At 33.9% G+C, this 26,398-nt stretch overlaps 1 long non-coding RNA gene across 1 annotated transcript in view; it reads right to left on the bottom strand.

The window, feature by feature from the left end:
* Positions 1 to 25,175, bottom strand: part of LOC143245339 (uncharacterized) — a 72,375-nt gene extending 47,200 nt beyond the window's left edge. The window contains exons 1-2 of the long non-coding RNA XR_013025578.1: positions 24,392 to 25,175; positions 21,462 to 21,851 (exon numbers count right to left, since the gene is read on the bottom strand). This is a non-coding gene — a long non-coding RNA (uncharacterized LOC143245339). The remainder of the gene's footprint in view (positions 1 to 21,461; positions 21,852 to 24,391) is intronic.
* Positions 25,176 to 26,398: the final 1,223 nt, after the last annotated feature.

Here is a 26,398-nt window from a genome sequence, read left to right as displayed (position 1 = left end):
TGTTGTTGTTCTTTTCTATGTGCCTTCTGTCACACTAGTATCATAACACCAGCCAGCAATGAAAGAAGTTGTTACACGTGATCATTTTTAAATTTCACACTTTCTCTGAAAACTGGTCAGTTGGTGATTCAGTCATCATGTAACTTCTCAAAACCTTATTTATACTCCGAACCTATTTAATTATTTATCTTGCTTCTTACATATGAGATTATCCAAAAAATATGTATTTAATTTTAGAAGTTTAGTACATCCTAAACACATTACGTTGTCAGCACTAATTATTATAAAGCTTCCATGGTACTATTTTTATTAACAATACCTGACCAGCACCAGTTACTATAAAGTTTCCATAGTACCATGCTTATTGACAATAAGTGGTTACCACTGGTAACCATAACGTTTTTACAGTGCCATGTTTATTAACAATAAGTGGCCAGCACCAGTTCCTACAAAGCTTCCACAGTGCCATGTCTATTAACAATAAGTGGCCAGCACCAGTTCCTACAAAGCTTCCACAGTGCCATGTTTATTAACAATAAGTGGCCAGCACCAGTTCCTACAAAGCTTCCACAGTCCCATGTCTATTAACAATAAGTGGCCAGCACCAGATCCTACAAAGCTTCCACAGTGCCATGTTTATTAACAATAAGTGGCCAGCACCAGTTCCTACAAAGCTTCCCCAGTGCCATGTTTATTAACAATAAGTGGCCAGCACCAGTTCCTACAAAGCTTCCACAGTGCCATGTCTATTAACAATAAGTGGCCAGCACCAGTTCCTACAAAGCTTCCACAGTGCCATGTTTATTAACAATAAGTGGCCAGCACCAGTTCCTACAAAGCTTCCACAGTGCCATGTTTATTAACAATAAGTGGCCAGCACCAATTCCTACAAAGCTTCCACAGTGCCATGTTTATTAACAATAAGTGGCCAGCACCAGTTCCTACAAAGCTTCCCCAGTGCCATGTTTATTAACAATAAGTGGCCAGCACCAGTTCTACAAAGCTTCCCCAGTGCCATGTTTATTAACAATAAGTGGCCAGCACCAGTTCCTACAAAGCTTCCACAGTGCCATGTCTATTAACAATAAGTGGCCAGCACCAGTTCCTACAAAGCTTCCCCAGTGCCATGTTTATTAACAATAAGTGGCCAGCACCAGTTCCTACAAAGCTTCCACAGTGCCATGTCTATTAACAATAAGTGGCCAGCACCAGTTCCTACAAAGCTTCCACAGTGCCGTGTTTATTAACAATAAGTGGCCAGCACCAGTTCCTACAAAGCTTCCCCAGTGCCATGTTTATTAACAATAAGTGACCAGCACCAGTTCCTACAAAGCTTCCACAGTGCCATGTCTATTAACAATAAGTGGCCAGCACCAGTTCCTACAAAGCTTCCACAGTGCCATGTCTATTAACAATAAGTGGCCAGCACCAGTTCCTACAAAGCTTCCACAGTGCCATGTTTATTAACAATAAGTGGCCAGCACCAGTTCCTACAAAGCTTCCACAGTGCCATGTTTATTAACAATAAGTGGCCAGCACCAGTTCCTACAAAGCTTCCACAGTGCCATGTTTATTAACAATAAGTGGCCAGCACCAGATCCTACAAAGCTTCCACAGTGCCATGTTTATTAACAATAAGTGGCAAGCACCAGTTCCTACAAAGCTTCCACAGTGCCATGTTTATTAACAATAAGTGGCCAGCACCAGTTCCTACAAAGCTTCCACAGTGCCATGTTTATTAACAATAAGTGGCCAGCACCAGTTCCTACAAAGCTTCCCCAGTGCCATGTTTATTAACAATAAGTGGCCAGCACCAGTTCCTACAAAGCTTCCACAGTGCCATGTCTATTAACAATAAGTGGCCAGCACCAGTTCCTACAAAGCTTCCAATGTGCCATGTTTATTAACAATAAGTGGCCAGCACCAGTTCCTACAAAGCTTCCACAGTCCCATGTCTATTAACAATAAGTGGCCAGCACCAGTTCCTACAAAGCTTCCACAGTCCCATGTCTATTAACAATAAGTGGCCAGCACCAGATCCTACAAATCTTCCACAGTGCCATGTTTATTAACAATAAATGGCCAGCACAAATTCCTATAAAGCTTCCACAGTGCCATGTTTATTAACAATAAGTGGCCAGCACCAGTTCCTACAAAGCTTCCCCAGTGCTATGTTTATTAACAATAAGTGGCCAGTACCAGTTCCTACAAAGCTTCCACAGTGCCATGTTTATTAACAATAAGTGGCCAGCACCAGTTCCTACAAAGCTTCCACAGTCCCATGTCTATTAACAATAAGTGGCCAGCACCAGATCCTACAAAGCTTCCACAGTGCCATGTTTATTAACAATAAATGGCCAGCACAAATTCCTATAAAGCTTCCACAGTGCCATGTTTATTAACAATAAGTGGCCAGCACCAGTTCCTACAAAGCTTCCACAGTGCCATGTCTATTAACAATAAGTGGCCAGCACCAGTTCCTACAAAGCTTCCACAGTGCCATGTTTATTAACAATAAGTGGCCAGCACCAGATCCTACAAAGCTTCCACAGTGCCATGTTTATTAACAATAAATGGCCAGCACAAATTCCTATAAAGCTTCCACAGTGCCATGTTTATTAACAATAAGTGGCCAGCACCAGTTCCTACAAAGCTTCCACAGTGCCATGTCTATTAACAATAAGTGGCCAGCACCAGTTCCTACAAAGCTTCCACAGTGCCATGTCTATTAACAATAAGTGGCCAGCACCAGATCCTACAAAGCTTCCACAGTGCCATGTTTATTAACAATAAATGGCCAGCACAAATTCCTATAAAGCTTCCACAGTGCCATGTTTATTAACAATAAGTGGCCAGCACCAGTTCCTACAAAGCTTCCCCAGTGCCATGTTTATTAACAATAAGTGGCCAGCACCAGTTCCTACAAAGCTTCCACAGTGCCATGTCTATAAACAATAAGTGGCCAGCACCAGTTCCTACAAAGCTTCCACAGTGCCATGTTTATTAACAATAAGTGGCCAGCACCAGTTCCTACAAAGCTTCCACAGTGCCATGTTTATTAACAATAAGTGGCCAGCACCAGTTCCTACAAAGCTTCCACAGTGCCATGTTTATTAACAATAAGTGGCCAGCACTAATTCCTACAAAGCTTCCACAGTGCCATGTTTATTAACAATAAGTGGCCAGCACCAGTTCCTACAAAGCTTCCCCAGTGCCATGTTTATTAACAATAAGTGGCCAGCACCAGTTCCTACAAAGCTTCCACAGTGCCATGTCTATTAACAATAAGTGGCCAGCACCAGTTCCTACAAAGCTTCCCCAGTGCCATGTTTATTAACAATAAGTGGCCAGCACCAGTTCCTACAAAGCTTCCACAGTGCCATGTCTATTAACAATAAGTGGCCAGCACCAGTTCCTACAAAGCTTCCACAGTGCCATGTTTATTAACAATAAGTGGCCAGCACCAGTTCCTACAAAGCTTCCCCAGTGCCATGTTTATTAACAATAAGTGGCCAGCACCAGTTCCTACAAAGCTTCCACAGTGCCATGTCTATTAACAATAAGTGGCCAGCACCAGTTCCTACAAAGCTTCCACAGTGCCATGTTTATTAACAATAAGTGGCCAGCACCAGTTCTACAAAGCTTCCACAGTCCATGTCTATTAACAATAAGTGGCCAGCACCAGATCCTACAAAGCTTCCACAGTGCCATGTTTATTAACAATAAATGGCCAGCACAAATTCCTATAAAGCTTCCACAGTGCCATGTTTATTAACAATAAGTGGCCAGCACCAGTTCTACAAAGCTTCCCCAGTGCCATGTTTATTAACAATAAGTGGCCAGCACCAGTTCTACAAAGCTTCCACAGTGCCATGTCTATTAACAATAAATGGCCAGCACCAGTTCCTACAAAGCTTCCACAGTGCCATGTTTATTAACAATAAGTGGCCAGCACCAGTTCTACAAAGCTTCCACAGTGCCATGTTTATTAACAATAAATGGCCAGCACCAGTTCCTACAAAGCTTCCACAGTGCCATGTTTATTAACAATAAGTGGCCAGCACTAATTCCTACAAAGCTTCCACAGTGCCATGTTTATTAACAATAAGTGGCCAGCACCAGTTCCTACAAAGCTTCCCCAGTGCCATGTTTATTAACAATAAGTGGCCAGCACCAGTTCCTACAAAGCTTCCACAGTGCCATGTCTATTAACAATAAGTGGCCAGCACCAGTTCCTACAAAGCTTCCCCAGTGCCATGTTTATTAACAATAAGTGGCCAGCACCAGTTCCTACAAAGCTTCCACAGTGCCATGTCTATTAACAATAAGTGGCCAGCACCAGTTCCTACAAAGCTTCCACAGTGCCATGTTTATTAACAATAAGTGGCCAGCACCAGTTCCTACAAAGCTTCCCCAGTGCCATGTTTATTAACAATAAGTGGCCAGCACCAGTTCCTACAAAGCTTCCACAGTGCCATGTCTATTAACAATAAGTGGCCAGCACCAGTTCTACAAAGCTTCCACAGTGCCATGTCTATTAACAATAAGTGGCCAGCACCAGTTCTACAAAGCTTCCCCAGTGCCATGTTTATTAACAATAAGTGGCCAGCACCAGTTCCTACAAAGCTTCCACAGTGCCATGTTTATTAACAATAAGTGGCCAGCACCAGTTCCTACAAAGCTTCCCAGTGCCATGTTTATTAACAATAAGTGGCCAGCACCAGTTCCTACAAAGCTTCCACAGTGCCATGTCTATTAACAATAAGTGGCCAGCACCAGTTCCTACAAAGCTTCCACAGTGCCATGTTTATTAACAATAAGTGGCCAGCACCAGTTCCTACAAAGCTTCCACAGTCCCATGTCTATTAACAATAAGTGGCCAGCACCAGATCCTACAAAGCTTCCACAGTGCCATGTTTATTAACAATAAATGGCCAGCACTAATTATTGTAATTTTTTTAGTATCATGTTAATTAGCAGTGTTTAACTAGCTTGTTCCTAAGTGATGCGTAGTGTTATGCAATACTGCATAGTTATTCAATGAATGTTTCTGAAGTACGTGTTTTATATATAAAAAAAAAATGGTCACAGGTTAGTCATGAGGTAGTGAACTTTGTTTCCATGTTGGCGATTTGGAGTTAAATCCAAACAATATCATAAAATATCTTCGCGCACTTTCAGTTGCCCGCTAGGTATAAGAGAAGCACTCAATCATTTAAGATGTATGGTGTATTTTTTAAAATTAGGGGTCCCAGCAGACAGCTGTAGTAGCTTTGTCATAAATAAATGGAAACCCAAAGAAAATTAAACCTTTTTTACTTAAGGTGTTTAGAAAGAATCATTTGTTTTTATTTTATATTCTTTTCATTTCAATTCGTACTGGGAAGTGGCTCTTTCCCAAACACCCACATTTTGAAATGAGAAAAAACTGTTTTGAAAGCTCTTATTATATCGTGCAAGAAACATATTTTCCAAAATATCTCTTAAGTTTTAGTTTTTAAAAATGTTAAATATGCCAGAAATTTCTGTCCATCTTAAAGTTAATTAAAACCTAATCACGAGCCGACGAAGCTCGATGTAGTTTATAACTGGAAGGCTAAATATGAGCAAACGTTGTTTCAAATACTGCATAAAAACTGCAGATTTTTCTACGTATTTTTTAATCAGATGTTAACAGTTGGTCACCATCACCATGGTAAACTGAGGTTCCGTGGCTCTCGTCCCGTCACCATCAAAAATAAGTATTACAAACCTCACTTTCGGTGCGCCATGAGAGTGATTGTCAAATCCTAGTATTCAGTGTGAGAAAAGGTAGTCAAACGTTTGGCGGAAGGAGGTGATGATTACTTGCCTTCGTTCTTATTTACCACTTCAAAGTTAGGAGAGGTTAGTGTTTGTAACCTTCTTTAAACCTTTGCACGAAAATCGGTAAGAAAACAAACCTGCGTATCTTATTAAAATATTATATCGATATTACATTATATGTATTGTTCACATAATTGATGGTTTTTACGAATTAATATCATTAACTTAAAAATTACACATTCAAGCAAAAAAGAAAAAATTTTAAATACTTGATTACAATTAGAAATATATGTTAAAATTCTATCAGAAATAAAACCTACAACAACAGAGGTTTCAGAACGAAGTAGCTGAATTTCTTCTTAAGATTGACGGAAAGATATAGAATAAACAGACAAGTAAGTATAAGATAGCTAATTAATAATTAAGAACGTTTTATGTTGTTATTTAAACGTATTGTGCGGGTCTTCTCAAGTCTTGATTTATAGTAGACATATCTGTTACTCAAGACATCAAGAATATTAACTTTCATTCAACTAACTGTTACTAATCGGTTAAATTACAAGATGGTGGAAACTCGTGAAGTGATAAATCTTTATACTTACTCCTGTAACCAGTTGAATATATCACAGAACTATACATGTAAACTTACACCTGTAACCAGTTGAATATATCACAGAACCATACGTGTAAACTTACACCTGTAACCTGGTGAATATATCACAGAACTATACGTGTAAACTTACTTCTGCAATCAGTTGAATATATCACAGAACTATATATGTAGACTTACTTCTGTAACCAGTTGAATATATAACAGAACTATACATGTAAGCTTACTTCTGTAACCAGTTGAATATATCACAGAACTATACATGTAAGCTTACTTCTGTAACCAGTTGAATATATAACAGAACTATACATGTAAGCTTACTTCTGTAACCAGTTGAATATATAACAGAACTATATATGTAGACTTACTCTTGTAACCAGTCGAATATATTACAGAACTCTAATGTTTTTATACATTTTGAAATCATATTGTAAACTAAATCTATTAATGAAACCGTCTCTACAATTTCGGTTATTTTGTGAAAAAGTTTAAGAACATCACCTACGTTACAACAACAAACACTGTGGCATGTTGTTGGTATGGTTACTATTTCTGTTCGATGTTTGCATCCTTAACAGACACTCTAGTCTCTGCTAGTCCTCATATTGCTCAACCAGTGATCAATATACACTGTCTTTTTTAGTCTTCAAACATAGTAATCTTTAAAGGTTTCGGGAGAGGTTGAATTACGTTGGACACGTTGAATATCAATATGAAACATCTACAGGGAACACGAATATTTCCATAACGTTTATCGTGATTTTGTAATGTTGTTTATTTGTTTATTTTTATATAATTTTTAATTAATTTATTTTTTGTATTTTATTTTTATTTTATTTAAGCGTTATTTTCGGTCTGAGCGCCACCTTCAACGATGTATGGACTAAACAGTAATGCCAGTGACGTCAGAGTTCAGATGCAATCGTATTTTATTATGAATTCATAACTACAGAGTGAATCATCGCACAGTCAACAACGTTCCCTGCTGGGACAACTGTAAGTCTTCGGATTTTCAACGCTAAAATTAAGGGTTCGATTCCCCTCGGTGGACATAGCAGATAGCCCGATGTGGCTTTGTTATAAGAAAACACACAGTCAACAGCATCCTCTGATCCAAGGTTACTCTTTATCGTACAGCGAGACTGACTGTCGCTTTTATAACGCACCCATGACCAAGGTTGCAAAGCGTGTTAAGCGGCATACCGGAGACTCTAACTTTGGACTTTACGGCCCCATTTCTGAACGCTAGCACTACAGCACGCCTGACCAAAAGTTCAACACACTATTTAAACAAGTTCCCAGAGGCAATAGTGACATTTCAGAGAAACTAAAATAAGTAAATTACATACTGAATGAACGATAAGATACCGTTTAATTATAAGGGTTACGTTGCAAGTATATGTAACAGGCCAGACCTACATTTATGGGCCCAGCTTGGCCAGGTGGTTAAGGCACTTGATTCGTAATCCGATGGTCGCGGATTCAAATCCCCCGTCACACCAAACATGCTCGCCCTTTCAGCCGTGGGGGCGTTATAATGTGATGGTCAATTCCACTATTCGTTGGTAAAAGAGTAGCCCAAGAGTTGGCGGTGGGTGGTGATGACTAGCTGCCTTCCCTCTAGTCTTACACTGCTAAATTAGAGACGGCTAGCACAGATAGTCCTCGAGTGGCTTTGTGCGAAATTCAAAACAAACAAGCAAACAAATACGTGTGCTCTTACGACAGCCTTGTTAAATAAATGTCTAAAGACCGTAAATATGTCATATAATTTTTACTTAAGTGCGGTTTACACTGAGCAACTGTTAGAATCTTTTAACATTTTAACCCCATGTCTGTGCCAAATCCGTAGATATGCCGCCGTGGCAGTGGGGGTAGGGGGAAGGTAAGGGACGGAAGCCCGTCTCAAGAGGTGATATAAACACTTGTACTAATTGATATGAGTTGCGTTTTTTCCTTTCATATATCAGCCGATGGTGTATCCAGCTTATCAGCCAATGGTGTATCCAGCTTGAAATTATGGTTTATTCGATTTCTTAATTATTATTTGATTTTAAACCGAAGTATAACAGACATATTTCTGTATCTGTGCCATGAAAGATCTGGCTTGACTTGGTGGTTAGGGCGTTCGATTCAAAACCAGTGGTGAGTGCGGGTTCGAATCCCTGTCACCCAACGTGCTTGCATTTCGAGCCGCTAAAGTTCTGTAATGTGACCACCCCATCCCACTATTCGTTAATAAGAGAGTGGCTCAAGAGTTGGCGGTGGGTGGTGATGACTAGCCGCCTTTCCTTTAGTCTATCACTACCTATTTAGGGACGTCTTCCACAGACAGTTGGACCTTTTTACACCTTTGTGCAAAATTCGAAACAAACCAAATGTATGGTGAATTTCTCCAGTCATAGTGGCCGCTTTACACACAAACAATTAATAATTCATTCGCCATGGAAATATTCACATGTTAGCGTTCAGCTTATTCTATTCTTAACTATCACGAATCTCCGTTTCTGAATAATTTTAGGCATCCATTAAACTCTCAGAACTTGAATGTCACGTTGGATGAGGAAATAGTAAGCAGATGAAACCGATTGGTACGACTTATTGAGAAATTAAAATTCATATGCAGTATAGGCCAAACAACGTGTTTATTTTGATGCTATTTCAATATGAACTTATCACAATGTAATATTTTAAAATCATACGCGTATTTTTATACGTATTATACAACGGGTATCGTGCATAAATTTTCCGTGAATTTTATTAATTGTAAAGTTAACATTAACTTTATCTAGTGATGTTTATATTTATTTTTTGATTAACGAATCAAGGGTTAACTAAAATCATCAGATAAAGTTTGTGTAAGATTACCACCTTGGGATAATTAATTGGACATCTTTACCAAAACTTTTATTTCTCTAATCAGTGAAGAAAAAGATAATAAAACAACTAATAAAAGTTACTTATACTGACTAGTTTGTGTCACTGAGACTTAACTATGGTAAGTTTCTCTACATCAGATTATTTGGATTTGGAGATGATGAACAGTTTCGTGGGAAGGCGGGCGACGTGAAACGTAAAGATGGGTTTTCCTTGAATTATAACTGCCCCGAATAGTAAAAATTAACGAAAAAAAAGTCGTTATTTATGATATATGAAGCTGAATGTATCCTCGGGTAAAGAGAACTTTGATTGTATTGGTCCATTTTAACCCTCAAGTTTGGGAACAATCAAGTTACAGTGTATTTCCCTGGAGGAACAAGGCTTTCTCCTTTTACACCAATTCTGAAAATAGCATTCCTTCAGCAAGAAGTCCCGCTGAGAGAACCATTAAGTGGTTTCACCGCCAGGAGGCAGTATTTGAAGTTTGTTCGTGTTTTTTCCCTCCCTTCTATTTTAGAACCTGGTGAATCTAAGAAACAGCGTTAAACGGAACGTAGCCCAAAGCGCTTGGCCCCATTTTTAATAACCAAGTGCTGTCTGATCGCAACATTAACTGGCACTCTTTCATTTTACATTTAGAGCAGACTGGTGTTGTTTTAAAAATTCAAGTAGCGGCTTGTGTCGATTTCGTTAAAGATTTCAAATAAATTATCTTCCTAATAACATCTCTTTTGTCCTGTTTGTCAGTCTTCAATAAACCACAACAAATCGTGAGTTATGACATAATCTTGCTAGGTGTTAATTACCTATGAACATTAAAACAATCCATTCAGTATTAAACCTTCCACTTAACGATGTAGTTCATTAAATCCAGAAGGTAAAATAGTCATATTTCTTTCCTTCAGCGAGTTGAAATACTGCTATTTTTTAATGTCAATAGATCGCAATAGAACTACATTCTGACAATTTGAATATCTCAAATAAAGACTCAATCAGTCGAAAATTTGAAGTGTTATTAGAAGAAATTCTACTCACTTGAACATAACGTTTCTGTTATAAACCAGTGATTAATGTACGTGTTACTTTCTATATCGTTTAATGAGGGCGTTCCTATAATAAACCAAAGCGATCAATCTACACGTTATTTTTCTATACCACTTAAACGTAACGTTTCCACAATAAACCAGTGGGACCAATGTACAAGGTTGTTAAAAAAACAGAAAACTACTATCAATATAAGTATCAACAGAGTTTCGGTTAACTGGTGACGTAAAGCAAACGTCATCACAAAATCGAGGCTTGATTTAAAATCTACACCAACAAAAGACATTTCATCACGTCTCAGTTTTGTTTTTGTTATTAGTTCTTTTCTAGCAGACATCGAAGGTTTCGGGTGAGAACGTTTTGATCAACATTTGAAGACTCGTGTTTGTGAAAGATGATGTGTTGTTCTCCGATTGAAGGCATAACAACTTCTATATTCCAAATTACATCCAGGTGTTTAGTTGTAGCTGTCATGTTTACCTGACATTTTTGCACGTTCGACAGCTGTTCTCCCCTCTGTTAGGTAACGTGTGGCCTTCCATTTCTCTGTACAGCAAACGGTTTTTAAGTCAGAAAACGCAAGATTCTGTACATTAAAGTTCGAGGCTCGATGGAACTGGAGCTGTTGTCTCAAAAATTTAAAATTACTATTGTACGTATTTAAATATTGAAGAACGTTTTGGAACGCTGAAGCCTACATTATATGACACTAGAGGGAGTTCAGAAATTCGTAAACCAGAAGAGTTGAGGCATAAAGAGTATTCTGAGTAAATAACCAATGTTTGGCTACCAGTTATGTTTAGGGTTAGATAATCCAAACTTAATTACACCTGTACTCACTTATTGTGCAATACAAGTATATATAAAAGCATACTGCTTGTTTAGGTACAGTAGTTTGTAATAATTCAGAGGAAGAAATTTCACATTTTTAAATTTTTATTCTCTGCATTTGATAAACCTCACCCACCTCTTTCCCAGTAGTTACAACGGTGTGTCTGCGCAAAGTCGCAAACAAAAATACTTAGGTACGAGAATAAAAATACCCAGGTACGAGAGTATTTCTAAATTTCAAGTTACTGTTTGAAAATTAAACATCCAATGTCCATTAATATTGTGATTTTAAATCAAAATGTTCTTGACATTTCCTCAAAACAAGGGGCACTGATACTATATATTCTATTTTTATATTTCAGTGTATAAACACGAAAATAAAACCCTATAAGATAAACAAAGCTACGTTCGTTACGTTTGTAAAACCTTATAAAACAGATATTAAAGAACAAATGTGTTCGCAAAACTTAAAGAGTTTTGTGTCACGTGAAACCCATTGCAGATAGCTATATACTATCCATTTTTGTTGAAATCACATCCAGGGGGAGCTAGTGTTGTTCAACATTCCTTCCGTTAACTCAACAGTGGTGGCACAGCCTGGGGGTCTCTCTTGATCTTGAATGTATAATTAAAAAGGTTTGCAAACTTTTCTAAGAAGAACAAGATGAAAGAAACAAGACAGGTTGTTCATCACCCAGATTTCGAAAATGCACACTGATCCCACATGATTCATGTGAAAGTAAAATACGTCTGTGCCAAAAGACAATGTGAACAAGTTGAGTTTCTTATTTCAATGCACAGCTGAAACTAAAAAAAAAGAAGAAGAAAGGAATAGCTTTCGCATGTCTGTAAAATGTAAAAAGATGTAAAATACAGGTTTGAAGCCGTATCTGAGATACGTTATCTTTAAAATAATGTCATTACATCGTTTCAGACACATAAACCTTCCTGTCGTACACATATGATAAAGATGCAATACAGAAAGGAACGTGAAATGCTAATTTATCAAAGCATCAGTAAACACAACCAGGGGGAAAGGGAGGAACCAGTTGGCTTTCCAAACGTTCGTCTCGTGCTGCGAATTCACTGAAACAAAAATGAACTCTTTGTGCTAAACTTCGGAGATCCAAACATATAAATAATCTGTTTTCCATGTTCTAGCTAGTTCGGACACACAGTAGTGATAAGATCCTAATAGGAAGGCGTTATCTGTAGCAACTGTCACATCAGTTATTAAGATCGACTGAAATGAAAAACTTTGTAACCTTGCATTTTGACCAAAGATAAAAAAATTAAAAGATGTCATGCGTTTACATTTTATTAACCTTATATGCAATTACTTTTTAGTATTTTGTTCATTGCTGTTTACCACAGTTTTCCAAACCACGAGGCCCGGCATGACCGAGCGTGTTAAGGCGTGCGACTCGTAATCTGAGGGTCGTGGGTTCGCATCCCCATCGCGCCAAACATGCTCGCCCTTTCAGCCGTGGGGGCGTTACAATGTGACGGTCAATCCCACTATTCGTTGGTAAAAGAGTAGCCCAAGAGTTGGCGGTGGTTGAAGATGAATAGCTGCCTTACCTCTAGTCTTACACTGCTAAATTAGGGACGGCTAGCACAGAGAGCCCTCGAGTAGCTTTGTGCGAAATTAAAAACAAACAAACAAAATCCAAACCACGATACCTGCATGCGAGAAGAAACACTATATGTACACCAAATTTAAAGCTGTTGTAGATAGAAAGTGACTAAACGAAGATCAGATATTCACAGTGATTGTATCTTACAAACTACTAGTCCTAGAAAAACTAGATATCACCAGACACTCGTTGAGAAATATTCAGAAAAAATATTGATTTCAATCGCTTTTCTTGCAAACTAATATATTTTATTATTACGTATATATTTCGTTTTTCTTTGTACAGGATACAGACATACAGTGATACTTCAAGGATAAAAGAACACTATCTGGAACAGATGTAGTTGTTTTATTTAGGGACAACATTAATAATATATTTATTTTTATTTACTACTACATTATATAGCCTATATATTATTATTATTATCATTACTACTATGAGGATTATTTTGCATTATTATCTAAACCATATTAAGGCTTCTAAGCTAGTCGAACATAGTCAGGCATTATTAAGAATACGGCCAAAAATGTTGCTAACAGAGAATACCCAGTGGAAGTAATACTGCATCCTAATCACTATCAGTAAGAATGGGACGTTGAGGTAAATATGTTGCTAACAGAGAATACCCAGTGGAAGTAATACTGCATCCCAATCACTATCAGTAAGAATGGGACGTTAAGGTAAATATGTTGCTAACAGAGAATACCCAGTGGAAGTAATACTGCATCCTAATCACTATCAGTAAGAATGGGACGTTGAGGTAAATATGTTGCTAACAGAGAATACCCAGTGGAAGTAATACTGCATCCCAATCACTATCAGTAAGAATGGGACGTTAAGGTAAATATGTTGCTAACAGAGAATACCCAGTGGAAGTAATACTGCATCCCAATCACTATCAGTAAGAATGGGACGTTGAGGTAAATATGTTGCTAACAGAGAATACCCAGTGGAAGTAATACTGCATCCTAATCACTATCAGTAAGAATGGGACGTTGAGGTAAATATGTTGCTAACAGAGAATACCCAGTGGAAGTAATAATGCATCCTAATCACTATCAGTAAGAATGGGACGTTAAGGTAAATATCGTTACTACTGGGATAACTTTTGTATTTTCTTGTTTTGTTCAGTAGTTAACGACAAATACTGATTGACGAACACGGAAATGTTATTGTACACCTTTTACGACAGTTTCTGAGCTCTCAGATGGCTTGAGGAATCGTGTCATTGAAAACCGGGTTTTAACACTCGTGGTGGGCACAGCAGGAATTGCCCATTGTGTAGCTTTGTACTTAACAACAAACAAACATTTTTTTGAAATACCCTCTGCTATATTCTCAGTGAGCTTCGAATGAAATTTTGTTTTCGTGGGACTTATGAGTTTTAATCCATAATCATTTCAAGTATAGTTTTAAATAAAATCCCTGTGTAGGGTTTCACGATTTATGACAGAACATTTTTAGCGTGAAAACTGTCACGTGGTATATTAAACATGGCGAAGCACCTTCATTTCTTTGTAGTTATATGTTGTACCTTCCTTCAACTTTTTATATAAACTCTTCAACTCGCACGCATTTCCCTACAGGACAATGTTAAGTTTACGGAATTACATCAGTAGCATCCAAAGTTAGATTCCCGGTGATGAGCCTACAAGACTAACCGTCCCTAATTTTTAAGCGATAGGTAAGATAGAAAGTAGCTAATGGACACTACCAGCCCTCGACTTAAAGGTTACTCTTTACCTAGTTCCAGTGTATCGGTCCGGCATGGCCAGGTGGTTAAGGCGCTCGACTCGCTGTTAGGGCATTATAATGTGACCGTAAATCCCACTATTCGTAGGTAAAAGAGTAGCCCAAGAGGTAGCGATGGGTGGTGATGACTAACTGCCCTCCCTCTAGGCTTACACTGCTAAATTAGGGAAGGCTAGCGCAGATAGCCCTCGTGTAGCTTTGCGCGCAATTCAAAAACCAATAACTTTCAAAAAAGAAAAACAACAAAAAATAATTATTATTCTTCATAGGTGTCAGCACTGTGTTTGTCCTAAAGGAGGGCACAAACGGAATTAATTTTGTAGTACTCTGTTTAATCACACTGTGATTCGTAGCTTACAAACAAGACTAAGTTTCCATGGTAACAGTTAAACACAAAACGAAATTAAACCAAAATATGACAATGAGGTCCATGCTGTTGACGCCTTTCTAACTACGCTGCTCGTACGTCATTGTTATCGAGACAGCTGAAAAAAGTAGGGGGCGTGGACAGCCTAAGCAATGACAGTTACCTTCCCCATTGTAAATAGTTTAGTCCTTTATAAGCAATATTTCTAATGTTGCATTTACAATTAGTTCACCAGTTATATATAGATTAGTTATTAACACTTTACATTGTAGTACATCAGAGTAGTAGCACATCAGTTATTTAAACATTACTTATTGGTACATCAGTTATTTAAACATTAGTTATTGGTACATCAGTTATTTAAACATTAGTTATTGATACACCAATTATTTAAACATTAGTTATTGGTACACCAGTTATTTAAACATTAGTTATTGGTACACCAGTTATTTAAACATTAGTTATTGGTACATCAGTTATTTAAACATTAGTTATTGGTACACCAGTTATTTAAACATTAGTTATTGGTACACCAGTTATTTAAACATTACTTATCTGTACACCAATTATTTAAACATTATTTATTGGTACACCAGTTATTTAAACATTACTTACTGGTACACCAGTTATTTATTGTGTTTAGAAGAATAATAGAAGTGTAACAAGTGGAATAACTGTATAAAGTAATAATTTATTTGGAGACATTATGAAACATTTAATGTACTGAATAGGTGTATCTAAAAATGATTGATATAAAATAATTAAATAGTTATAGAAAGATACAAAAAGTTATTTTTACTATACTACTTAAATACATATCAAGTTATAATTATCAAACAAGGCACATTTAACAATTATATAGAATAATTTCTTCCTTTGGTAAAGAGGGATTATAATATATAACGATATAGGTCTTGTTCTGCAGTTAAAAATGAATTATAATGTATAACGATATAGGTCTTGTTCTGTACTTAAAAATGAATTATAATATATAACGATATAGGTCTTGTTCTGTAGTTTAAAATGAATTATAACATATAACGATATAGGTCTTGTTCTGTAGTTAAAAATGAATTATAACATATAACGATATAGGTCTTGTTCTGTAGTTAAAAATGAATTATAATATATAACGATATAGGTCTTGTTCTATAGTTAAAAATGAATTATAATATATAACGATATAGGTCTTGTTCAGTAGTTAAAAATGAGTTATAATATATAACGATATAGGTCTTGTTCTGTAGTTAAAATGAATTATAATATGTAAGGATATAGGTCTTGTTCTGTAGTTAAAAATGAGTTATAATATATAACGATATAGGTCTTGTTCTGTAGTTATAAATGAATTATAACATATAACGATATAGGTCTTGTTCTATAGTTTAAAATGAATTATAACATATAACGATATAAATCTTGTTCTGTAGTTAAAAATGAATTATAATATATAACGATATAGGTCTTGTTCTATAGTTAAAAATGAATTATAATATATAACGATATAGGTCTTGTTCTGTAGTTAAAAATGAGTTATAATATATAACGATATAGGTCTTGTTCTGTAGTTAAAATGAATTATAATATGTAAGGATATAGGTCTTGTTCTGTAGTTAAAAATGAATTATAATATATAACGATATAGGTCTTGTTCTGTAGTTATAAATGAATTATAACATATAACGATATAGGTCTTGTTCTATAGTTTAAAATGAATTATAACATATAACGATATAAATCTTGTTCTGTAGTTAAAAATGAATTATAACATATAACGATATAGGTCTTGTTCTGTAGTTAAAAATGAATTATAATATATAACGATATAGGTCTTGTTCTATAGTTAAAAATGAATTATAATATATAACGATATAGGTCTTGTTCTATAGTTAAAAATGAGTTATAATATATAACGATATAGGTCTTGTTCTGTAGTTAAAAATTAATTATAATATGTAAGGATATAGGTCTTGTTCTGTAGTTAAAAATGAGTTATAATATATAACGATATAGGTCTTGTTCTGTAGTTAAAATGAATTATAATATATAAGGATATAGATCTTGTTCTGTAGTTAAAAATGAATTATAACATATAACGATATAGGTCTTGTTCTATAGTTAAAAATGAATTATAACATATAACGATATAGGTCTTGTTCTGTAGTTAAAAATGAATAATAATATATAACGATATAGGTCTTGTTCTGTAGTTACAAATGAATTATAACATATAACGATATAGGTCTTGTTCTGTAGTTATAAATGAATCATAACATATAACGATATAGGTCTTGTTCTGTAGTTAAAAATGAATTATAATATATAACGATATAGGTCTTGTTCTGTAGTTAAAAATGAATTATAATATATAACGATATAGGTCTTGTTCTGTAGTTAAAATGAATTATAATATATAACGATATAGGTCTTGTTCTGTAGTTAAAAATGAATTATAATATATAACGATATAGGTCTTGTTCTGTAGTTAAAAATGAATTATAATATATAACGATATAGGTCTTGTTCTGTAGTTAAAAATGAATTATAATATGTAAGGATATAGGTCTTGTTCTGTAGTTAAAAATGAATTATAATATATAACGATATAAGTCTTGTTCTGTAGTTAAAAATGAATTATAATATATAACGATATAGTTCTTGTTCTGCAGTTAAAAATGAATTATAATATGTAAGGATATAGGTCTTGTTCTGTAGTTAAAAATGAATTATAATATGTAAGGATATAGGTCTTGTTCTGTAGTTAAAAATGAATTATAATATATAACGATATAGGTCTTGTTCTGTAGTTAAAAATGAATTATAATATATAACGATATAGGTCTTGTTCTGTAGTTAAAATTGAATTATAATATATAACGATATAGGTCTTGTTCTGTAGTTAAAATTAATTATAATATATAACGATATAGGTCTTGTTCTGTAGTTAAAAATGAATTATAATATATAACGATATAGGTCTTGTTCTGTAGTTAAAATGAATTATAATATATAACGATATAGGTCTTGTTCTGTACTTAAAAATGAAATATAATATATAACGATATAAGTCTTGTTCTGTAGTTAAAAATGAATTATAATATATAACGATATAGGTCTTGTTGTATAGTTAAAAATGAATTATAATATATAACGATATAGGTCTTGTTCTATAGTTAAAAATTAATTATAGTATATAACGATATAGGTCTTGTTCTGTAGTTAAAAATGAATTATAATATATAACGATATAGGTCTTGTTCTGTAGTTAAAAATGAATTATAACATATAACGATATAGGTCTTGTTCTGTAGTTAAAATGAATTATAGTATATAACGATATAGGTCTTGTTCTGTAGTTAAAAATGAATTATAACATATAACGATATAGGTCTTGTTCTGTAGTTAAAATGAGTTATAATATATAACGATATAGGTCTTGTTCTGTAGTTAAAATGAGTTATAATATATAACGATATAGGTCTTGTTCTGTAGTTAAAAATGAGTTATAATATATAACGATATAGGTCTTGTTCTGTAGTTATAAATGAATTATAATATATAACGATATAAGTCTTGTTCTGTAGTTAAAAATGAATTATAACATATAACGATATAGGTCTTGTTCTGTAGTTAAAAATGAATTATAGTATATAACGATATAGGTCTTGTTCTTTAGTTAAAAATGAATTATAATATATAACGATATAAGTCTTGTTCTGTAGTTAAAAATGAATTATAATATATAACGATATAGGTCTTGTTCTACAGTTAAAAATGAATTATAATATATAACGATATAGGTCTTGTTCTGTAGTTAAAAATGAATTATAATATATAACGATATAGGTCTTGTTCTGTAGTTAAAAATGAATTATAATATATAACGATATAAGTCTTGTTCTGTAGTTAAAAATGAATTATAATATATAACGATATAGGTCTTGTTCTATAGTTAAAAATGAATTATAATATATAACGATATAGGTCTTGTTCTGTAGTTAAAAATGAATTATAATATATAACGATATAGGTCTTGTTCTGTAGTTAAAAATGAATCATAGTATATAACGATATAGGTCTTGTTCTGTAGTTAAAAATGAATTATAACATATAACGATATAGGTCTTGTTCTGTAGTTAAAAATGAATTATAATATATAACGATATAGGTCTTGTTCTGTAGTTAAAAATGAATTATAATATATAACGATATAGGTCTTGTTCTGTAGTTAAAAATGAGTTATAATATATAACGATATAGGTCTTGTTCTGTAGTTAAAAATGAATTATAATATATAACGATATAGGTCTTGTTCTGTAGTTAAAAATGAATTATAATATATAACGATATAAGTCTTGTTCTGTAGTTAAAATGAATTATAACATATAACGATATAGGTCTTGTTCTGTAGTTAAAAATGAATTATAGTATATAACGATATAGGTCTTGTTCTTTAGTTAAAAATGAATTATAATATATAACGATATAAGTCTTGTTCTGTAGTTAAAAATGAATTATAATATATAACGATATAGGTCTTGTTCTATAGTTAAAAATGAATTATAATATATAACGATATAGGTCTTGTTCTGTAGTTAAAAATGAATTATAATATATAACGATATAGGTCTTGTTCTGTAGTTAAAAATGAATTATAATATATAACGATATAAGTCTTGTTCTGTAGTTAAAAATGAATTATAATATATAACGATATAGGTCTTGTTCTATAGTTAAAATGAATTATAATATATAACGATATAGGTCTTGTTCTGTAGTTAAAATGAATTATAATATATAACGATATAGGTCTTGTTCTATAGTTAAAATGAATTATAATATATAACGATATAAGTCTTGTTCTGTAGTTAAAATGAATTATAATATATAACGATATAAGTCTTGTTCTGTAGTTAAAATGAATTATAACATATATAACGATATAGGTCTTGTTCTATAGTTAAAAATGAATTATAATATATAACGATATAGGTCTTGTTCTGTAGTTAAAAATGAATTATAATATATAACGATATAGGTCTTGTTCTGTAGTTAAAAATGAATTATAACATATAACGATATAGGTCTTGTTCTGTAGTTAAAAATGAATTATAACATATAACGATATAGGTCTTGTTCTGTAGTTAAAAATGAATTATAACATATAACGATATAGGTCTTGTTCTGTAGTTAAAAATGAATTATAACATATAACGATATAGGTCTTGTTCTATAGTTAAAAATGAATTATAATATATAACGATATAAGTCTTGTTCTGTAGTTAAAATGAATTATAATATATAACGATATAGGTCTTGTTCTGTAGTTAAAAATGAATTATAATATATAACGATATAGGTCTTGTTCTGTAGTTAAAAATGAATTATAATATATAACGATATAGGTCTTGTTCTGTAGTTAAAAAATGAATTATAATATTTTACGATATAGGTCTTGTTCTATAGTTAAAAATGAATTATAATATATAACGATATAGGTCTTGTTCTGTAGTTAAAAATGAATTATAATATATAACGATATAGGTCTTGTTCTGTAGTTAAAAATGAATTATAATATATAACGATATAAGTCTTGTTCTGTAGTTAAAAATAAATTATAATATATAAGGATATAGGTCTTGTTCTGTAGTTAAAAATGAATTATAATATTTTACGATATAGGTCTTGTTCTATAGTTAAAAATGAATTATAATATATAACGATATAGGTCTTGTTCTGTAGTTAAAAATGAATTATAGTATATAACGATATAGGTCTTGTTCTTTACTTAAAAATGAATTATAATATATAACGATATAAGTCTTGTTCTGTAGTTAAAAATGAATTATAATATATAACGATATAGATCTTGTTCTACAGTTAAAAATGAATTATAATATATAACGATATAGGTCTTGTTCTGTAGTTAAAAATGAATTATAATATATAACGATATAGGTCTTGTTCTGTAGTTAAAAATGAATTATAATATATAACGATATAAGTCTTGTTCTGTAGTTAAAAAATGAATTATAATATTTTACGATATAGGTCTTGTTCTATAGTTAAAAATGAATTATAATATATAACGATATAGGTCTTGTTCTGTAGTTAAAAATGAATTATAACATATAACGATATAGGTCTTGTTCTGTAGTTAAAAATGAATTATAATATTTTACGATATAGGTCTTGTTCTATAGTTAAAAATGAATTATAATATATAACGATATAGGTCTTGTTCTGTAGTTAAAAATGAATTATAATATATAACGATATAGGTCTTGTTCTGTAGTTAAAAATGAATTATAACATATAAACGATATAGGTCTTGTTCTATGTTAAAAATGAATTATAATATATAACGATATAAGTCTTGTTCTGTAGTTAAAAATGAATTATAATATATAACGATATAGGTCTTGTTCTGTAGTTAAAAATGAATTATAATATATAACGATATAGGTCTTGTTCTGCAGTTAAAAATGAATTATAGTACGCACAGCAACTGAAGATAGATGTAGTGTTGACTCACCGTGAAAGAATCATGTAACGGATAAACGTTTTTTGCTGATAGAAGTTAGCAAAATGAAAAGAAGATCCACTGTTCATCATCTTTTGCAATCCGGACTTCAACAGCAGTAATACGTAGATCTACTGTTCATCATCTTTTGCAATCCGGACTTCAACAGCAGTAATACGTAGGTTCTGGTATAGACTCTGGAACTTCAACAGCAGTATTACGTAGGTTCTGGTATAGACTCTGGAACTTCTACAGCAGTAATACGTAGGTTCTGGTATAGACTCTGGAACTTCAACAGCAGTAATACGTAGGTTCTGGTATAGACTCTGGACTCGTTGTATAGGTTGTAAATATTGTGTTTGTTGCAAGAGGCACGTAAGAACGAGCAGATTGACGTATCTTCTGTTCAGAGAAAGTGCTCAACTACAGATCATTTTCTTGGGTTCCAGTGGATAATTTTATGTGATACACAAAGAAAATAGATGTTGCGATGAAGCTAACCATCTTGTTTTTAGAAGTTTAATGATAAAAGTGGCTTCAATATAACAGTTCTGTTTAAGAAATAATATATTCTCTGTTTAATTTATTACGAAGTCTCGGTAACTACACAGATTTACAAGTGCCAAAGGTCAATCAGTTAAACCAATGTGTTGCAAACAAGAGTCAAGGAAGAAAAACTTCTTTCTGTAGAGAAAACGATCCTAGAATGATGTAACTAAAATGTATCAGCCCATTCAATGTGATTTCTTGTATTATTAAAACAGAAACGTTTGTTGGTTTGTAACTGAGCACAAGGCATCACAGTTGGCAATCTGTGCTCTAACCACCAGGGATATTATAACCCGATAAGTTCGTGCTGTGTCCCTAGAAGAGTGGTATAAGAATATATAAATGGTCTAAGAGATCTAAGATCTTCTGTATTTTGATTTTTTTTTTACCACGAACGGTTTCTAAGATTTGAATCACGTGTGTTGTAACAATTGTTACCCAGTGACTCAACGACAAAGCTGAAACCTTATAACGCAAAATTTCGGGTTTCGATACTCGTGGTGAACACAATACCGATAGTCTTAAGGTATATTAGAAATGTCTTCTATATTTTGAAATTTTTTCCACAGACGATTTCTGAAATTTGGAACACACGTGCTCCAACAAAATGTTTCCAATAGCTGAACGTCAAGGCTAAAAGCTTTTATTTCTAAAATTTGGGTTTCGATACCCATGGTGAAAGCAGCACAGATAGCTCATTGTGTAGTTTCCTCATAATTTTATGGTTATAAAGATAAATTAGACAGAATGTTCTAGAACAAATTACGAACATGTCCTACATGTGTTGATGAACTCCAAATTTCTTGAATACGAAGGTAAGTAACATAGAATGTTATTGATAACAATGAGAGTGTACGAAGTATTCTATATTTATAAGAATTAGTGAAATAAATATTTGTCACTTATCGGAAGCAAACATAGATTGTGTGGATTGCTGTCATAGTATATAACTTTTTAACATAAATATCTTACACAAACAAAGTATTATAGGCAAATGAAAGTGTGTACAGCTCTAAGTACATAAAGTGTCGACAAGACCTGATACACTAAACGACAAAGGAAAGTTTTGCCTTAGATAAACAGATTAAAAGTTAAAAACTGTCCAAATGAGTAATCACATTACGTGATACAGTGGCCAAGAAATTGGGAAGTGTTAGAAGGTGGTGTCCAAAAAAACATATTACTGGATAAAGTATCCGAAATAAACCATTAAGGTATAAAGTATCCGAAATAAACCATTAAGGTATAAAGTATCCGAAATAAACCATTAAGGTATAAAGTATCCGAAATAAACCATTAAGGTCTAAAGTATCCGAAATAAACCATTAAGGTATAAAGTAAAAATAATAGAAATAAACAGAAAGTTTGCAAGATAAACCCATTAAATCATAGTGTAAAATAATCAAATTAAACAATAAAGTGTCCGAGATAAACCCATTAAAATAAGAAAATCACAACAAAGTGTCCGAGATAAACCCATTAAAATAAGAAATTTAAACAACAAAGTATCCAAAATGAATCTATTACGATTTAAATGTAAAATAATAAAGTTTTGTTTGTTTTTGAATTTCGCGCAAAGCTACACGAGGGCTATCTGCCTTAGCCGTCCTTAGTTTAATTATGCAGCGTGAGACTAGAGGGAGGGCAGCTAGTCATTACCACCCACCACCAACTACCAACTCTTTTACCAACGAATAGTGGGATTGACACCAACATTATAACGGATCCACGGTTAAAGGGCGATCACGCTTGGTGTGACGGGGATTCGAACCCACAAATCACGAGTCGAGTGCCTTAACCACCTGGCCATGCCGGGTCATAATAAAGTGTCCGAGATAAACCAATAGTGTCCTAGATACACGAGTTAAATTGATAAAATGCTCAAGTGAAACACTTTATAACATACTGTTCATGATGAACATTTTAAACAGACCCACACTTTTAGTTTTCAAGATAACCACATTAAAACAGTTTCTTATTTACATAAAAAATAGTAAAACTTTCAGTTAAAAATGAATACAGGAAACAATAAGTAAAAACAGAGAAAGAATGATTTACAGACCAGAAAAGCTTTACATTGTAAACTGATTTAGTCTGAAGACGAGAAATAACCTAGTTTCCCTTGTGTATGTTATATATTGTTTACCTTATATATAATTGTAAGGTTTTCGATATATATTTGAAAGCTTTTTAGCTCGCCCAGTGGCACAGCGGTATATCTGCGGACGTAAACGCCAGAAACCAGGTTTTAATACCCGTGGTGGGCAGAGCACATATAGCCCATTGCGTAGCTTTGTGCTTAACCACAAACAAACAAACAAACACTTGAAGGCGCTTTAAGATAGAATATTAACTCATCACTATAGTGACGTTACACCTAACTAAATACCTACCTTGTTTCTGGCGCGCTGTTAAGCCTTATACTAGAAGATTGCTGATTCTGACGAAAACCGTTAAAGACGGTAGAAAAGCCATTGTCGTCGACATAAATGAACGACACAGATGACCAAATTACAGATATGTTTCGTGACTGTAGAAATAACCGTTTTTCCGGAGGTTGTGTCAGAACGAATAAGTATTTCTTGACGGCTATCTATCGCTATGGGATAGATATAAACATAAGGTTTAAACATATACACAAACGACAGCAACAGCTTCTTTGAAGTGTTCTAAATACTCTTGAATTTTGGACTTGATTTCCAAGAACGAAACTTTGTTTGTTGCGCTAAATTTTAACGCTCGAGATTCGGGTGGAAGAGAAGGTACAAGTAATTTCAGGTTGGAGACAATGCGCGCGAAGAGAAACTTTCTCTCTCGGACGAACAGACGCGGGAGTTGGAACTTACGTGTGCAGGAAGCAACCTCAAGGGATTTATTGCCGGTTGACGGGTGCCTGATGTATGGGCTTACCGCACGCTGCAAAGCCGGGACCTCTTTAACTAATTCTCGCTTTGAACCAAATCATTCCGAAGAAACGACTCTGTCAAATGATTCGATTTATTTTGAGTTTATCAAGCAAGTCCATCGCTTACGTTCGCTATGAATTACTAATTATTGCGAACCCTAATTTAATGTTTTGTCAGTGCAAGATCTGCAGGCCATATCTGAAGAAAGTTTGGTAAATGATGAACAATCAACTTGATATTACAGAACAGGAAGTCTATGTCAGTAATGATGAATACGAGACTGGCAAACTGTCAGATTGCAAATTTCGTTCTGGAAGAACAACGACAAACAGTAGCCTATTTTCGTAATAACTTACAGGCCTAACAAACGTGAGCTTATTGTCATTGAAAGAATGACTGTCTGTGACGTATTATCAGACACATTTTTTTTAATAAAGAGAAGTTTATAAAACATGCTATAAAAGATATTTACTTGTCTCTAAAGGTAGTTCAACAACGAATAATTCATTTGCTGCTTTTCTGTGGACGGAGAGCCAACAAAGTCCAGAAAATTATTTGAATATGGGCGTTTCTCATAGCAAAGTCACGTCGAGCTATCTGCTATGTTTGAATATGACAGTATAACTGAGAAAAGAAGACGTGGAAGTGATTGATTATATGAAGAAAATTTACGTTGTTAGATGAGAACAGAATGTAAGACCGACTGCCTCAAAGTAACAGCAGGTAGTGAGAAGAAACAACATTAAACTAGTTTATCTAACATGGAAGTGGACAATGAAATGAGGTTAGACCGACTGATAAACATAACAGTAGGTAGTGAGGAGAAACAACATTAAACTGGTTTATCTAACATGGAAGTGGACAATGAAGAGAGGTTAGACCGACTGATAAACATAACAGTAGGTAGTGAGGAGAAACAACATTAAACTAGTTTATCTAACATGGAAGTGGACAATTAAAAGAGGTTAGACCGACTGATAAACATAACAGTAGGTAGTGAGGAGAAACAACATTAAACTGGTTTATCTAACATGGAAGTGGACAATTAAAAGAGGTTAGACCGACTGATAAACATAACAGTAGCTAGTGAGGAGAAACAACATTAAACTAGTTTATCCAACATGTAAGTGGACAATGAAAAGAGGTTAGACCGACTGCTAAACATAACAGTAGCTAGTGAGGAGAAACAACATTAAACTGGTTTATCTAACATGAAAGTGGACAATTAAAAGAGGTTAGACCGACTGATAAACATAACAGTAGCTAGTGAGGAGAAACAACATTAACTAGTTTATCCAACATGGAAGTGGACAATGAAAAGAGGTTAGACCGACTGCTAAACATAACAGAAAGTAGTGATGAGAAACAACATTAAACTAGTTTATCCAACATGGAAGTGGACAATTAAAAGAGGTTAGACCGACTGCTAAACATAACAGTAGGTACTGAGGAGAAACAACATTAAACTAGTTTATCCAACATGGAAGTGGACAA

This window comes from Tachypleus tridentatus, chromosome 2, assembly GCF_004210375.1.
Source record: "Tachypleus tridentatus isolate NWPU-2018 chromosome 2, ASM421037v1, whole genome shotgun sequence".
NCBI classification, from domain to species: Eukaryota; Metazoa; Arthropoda; class Merostomata; order Xiphosura; family Limulidae; genus Tachypleus; species Tachypleus tridentatus.
This window is presented reverse-complemented; position numbering and strand designations above follow the sequence as displayed.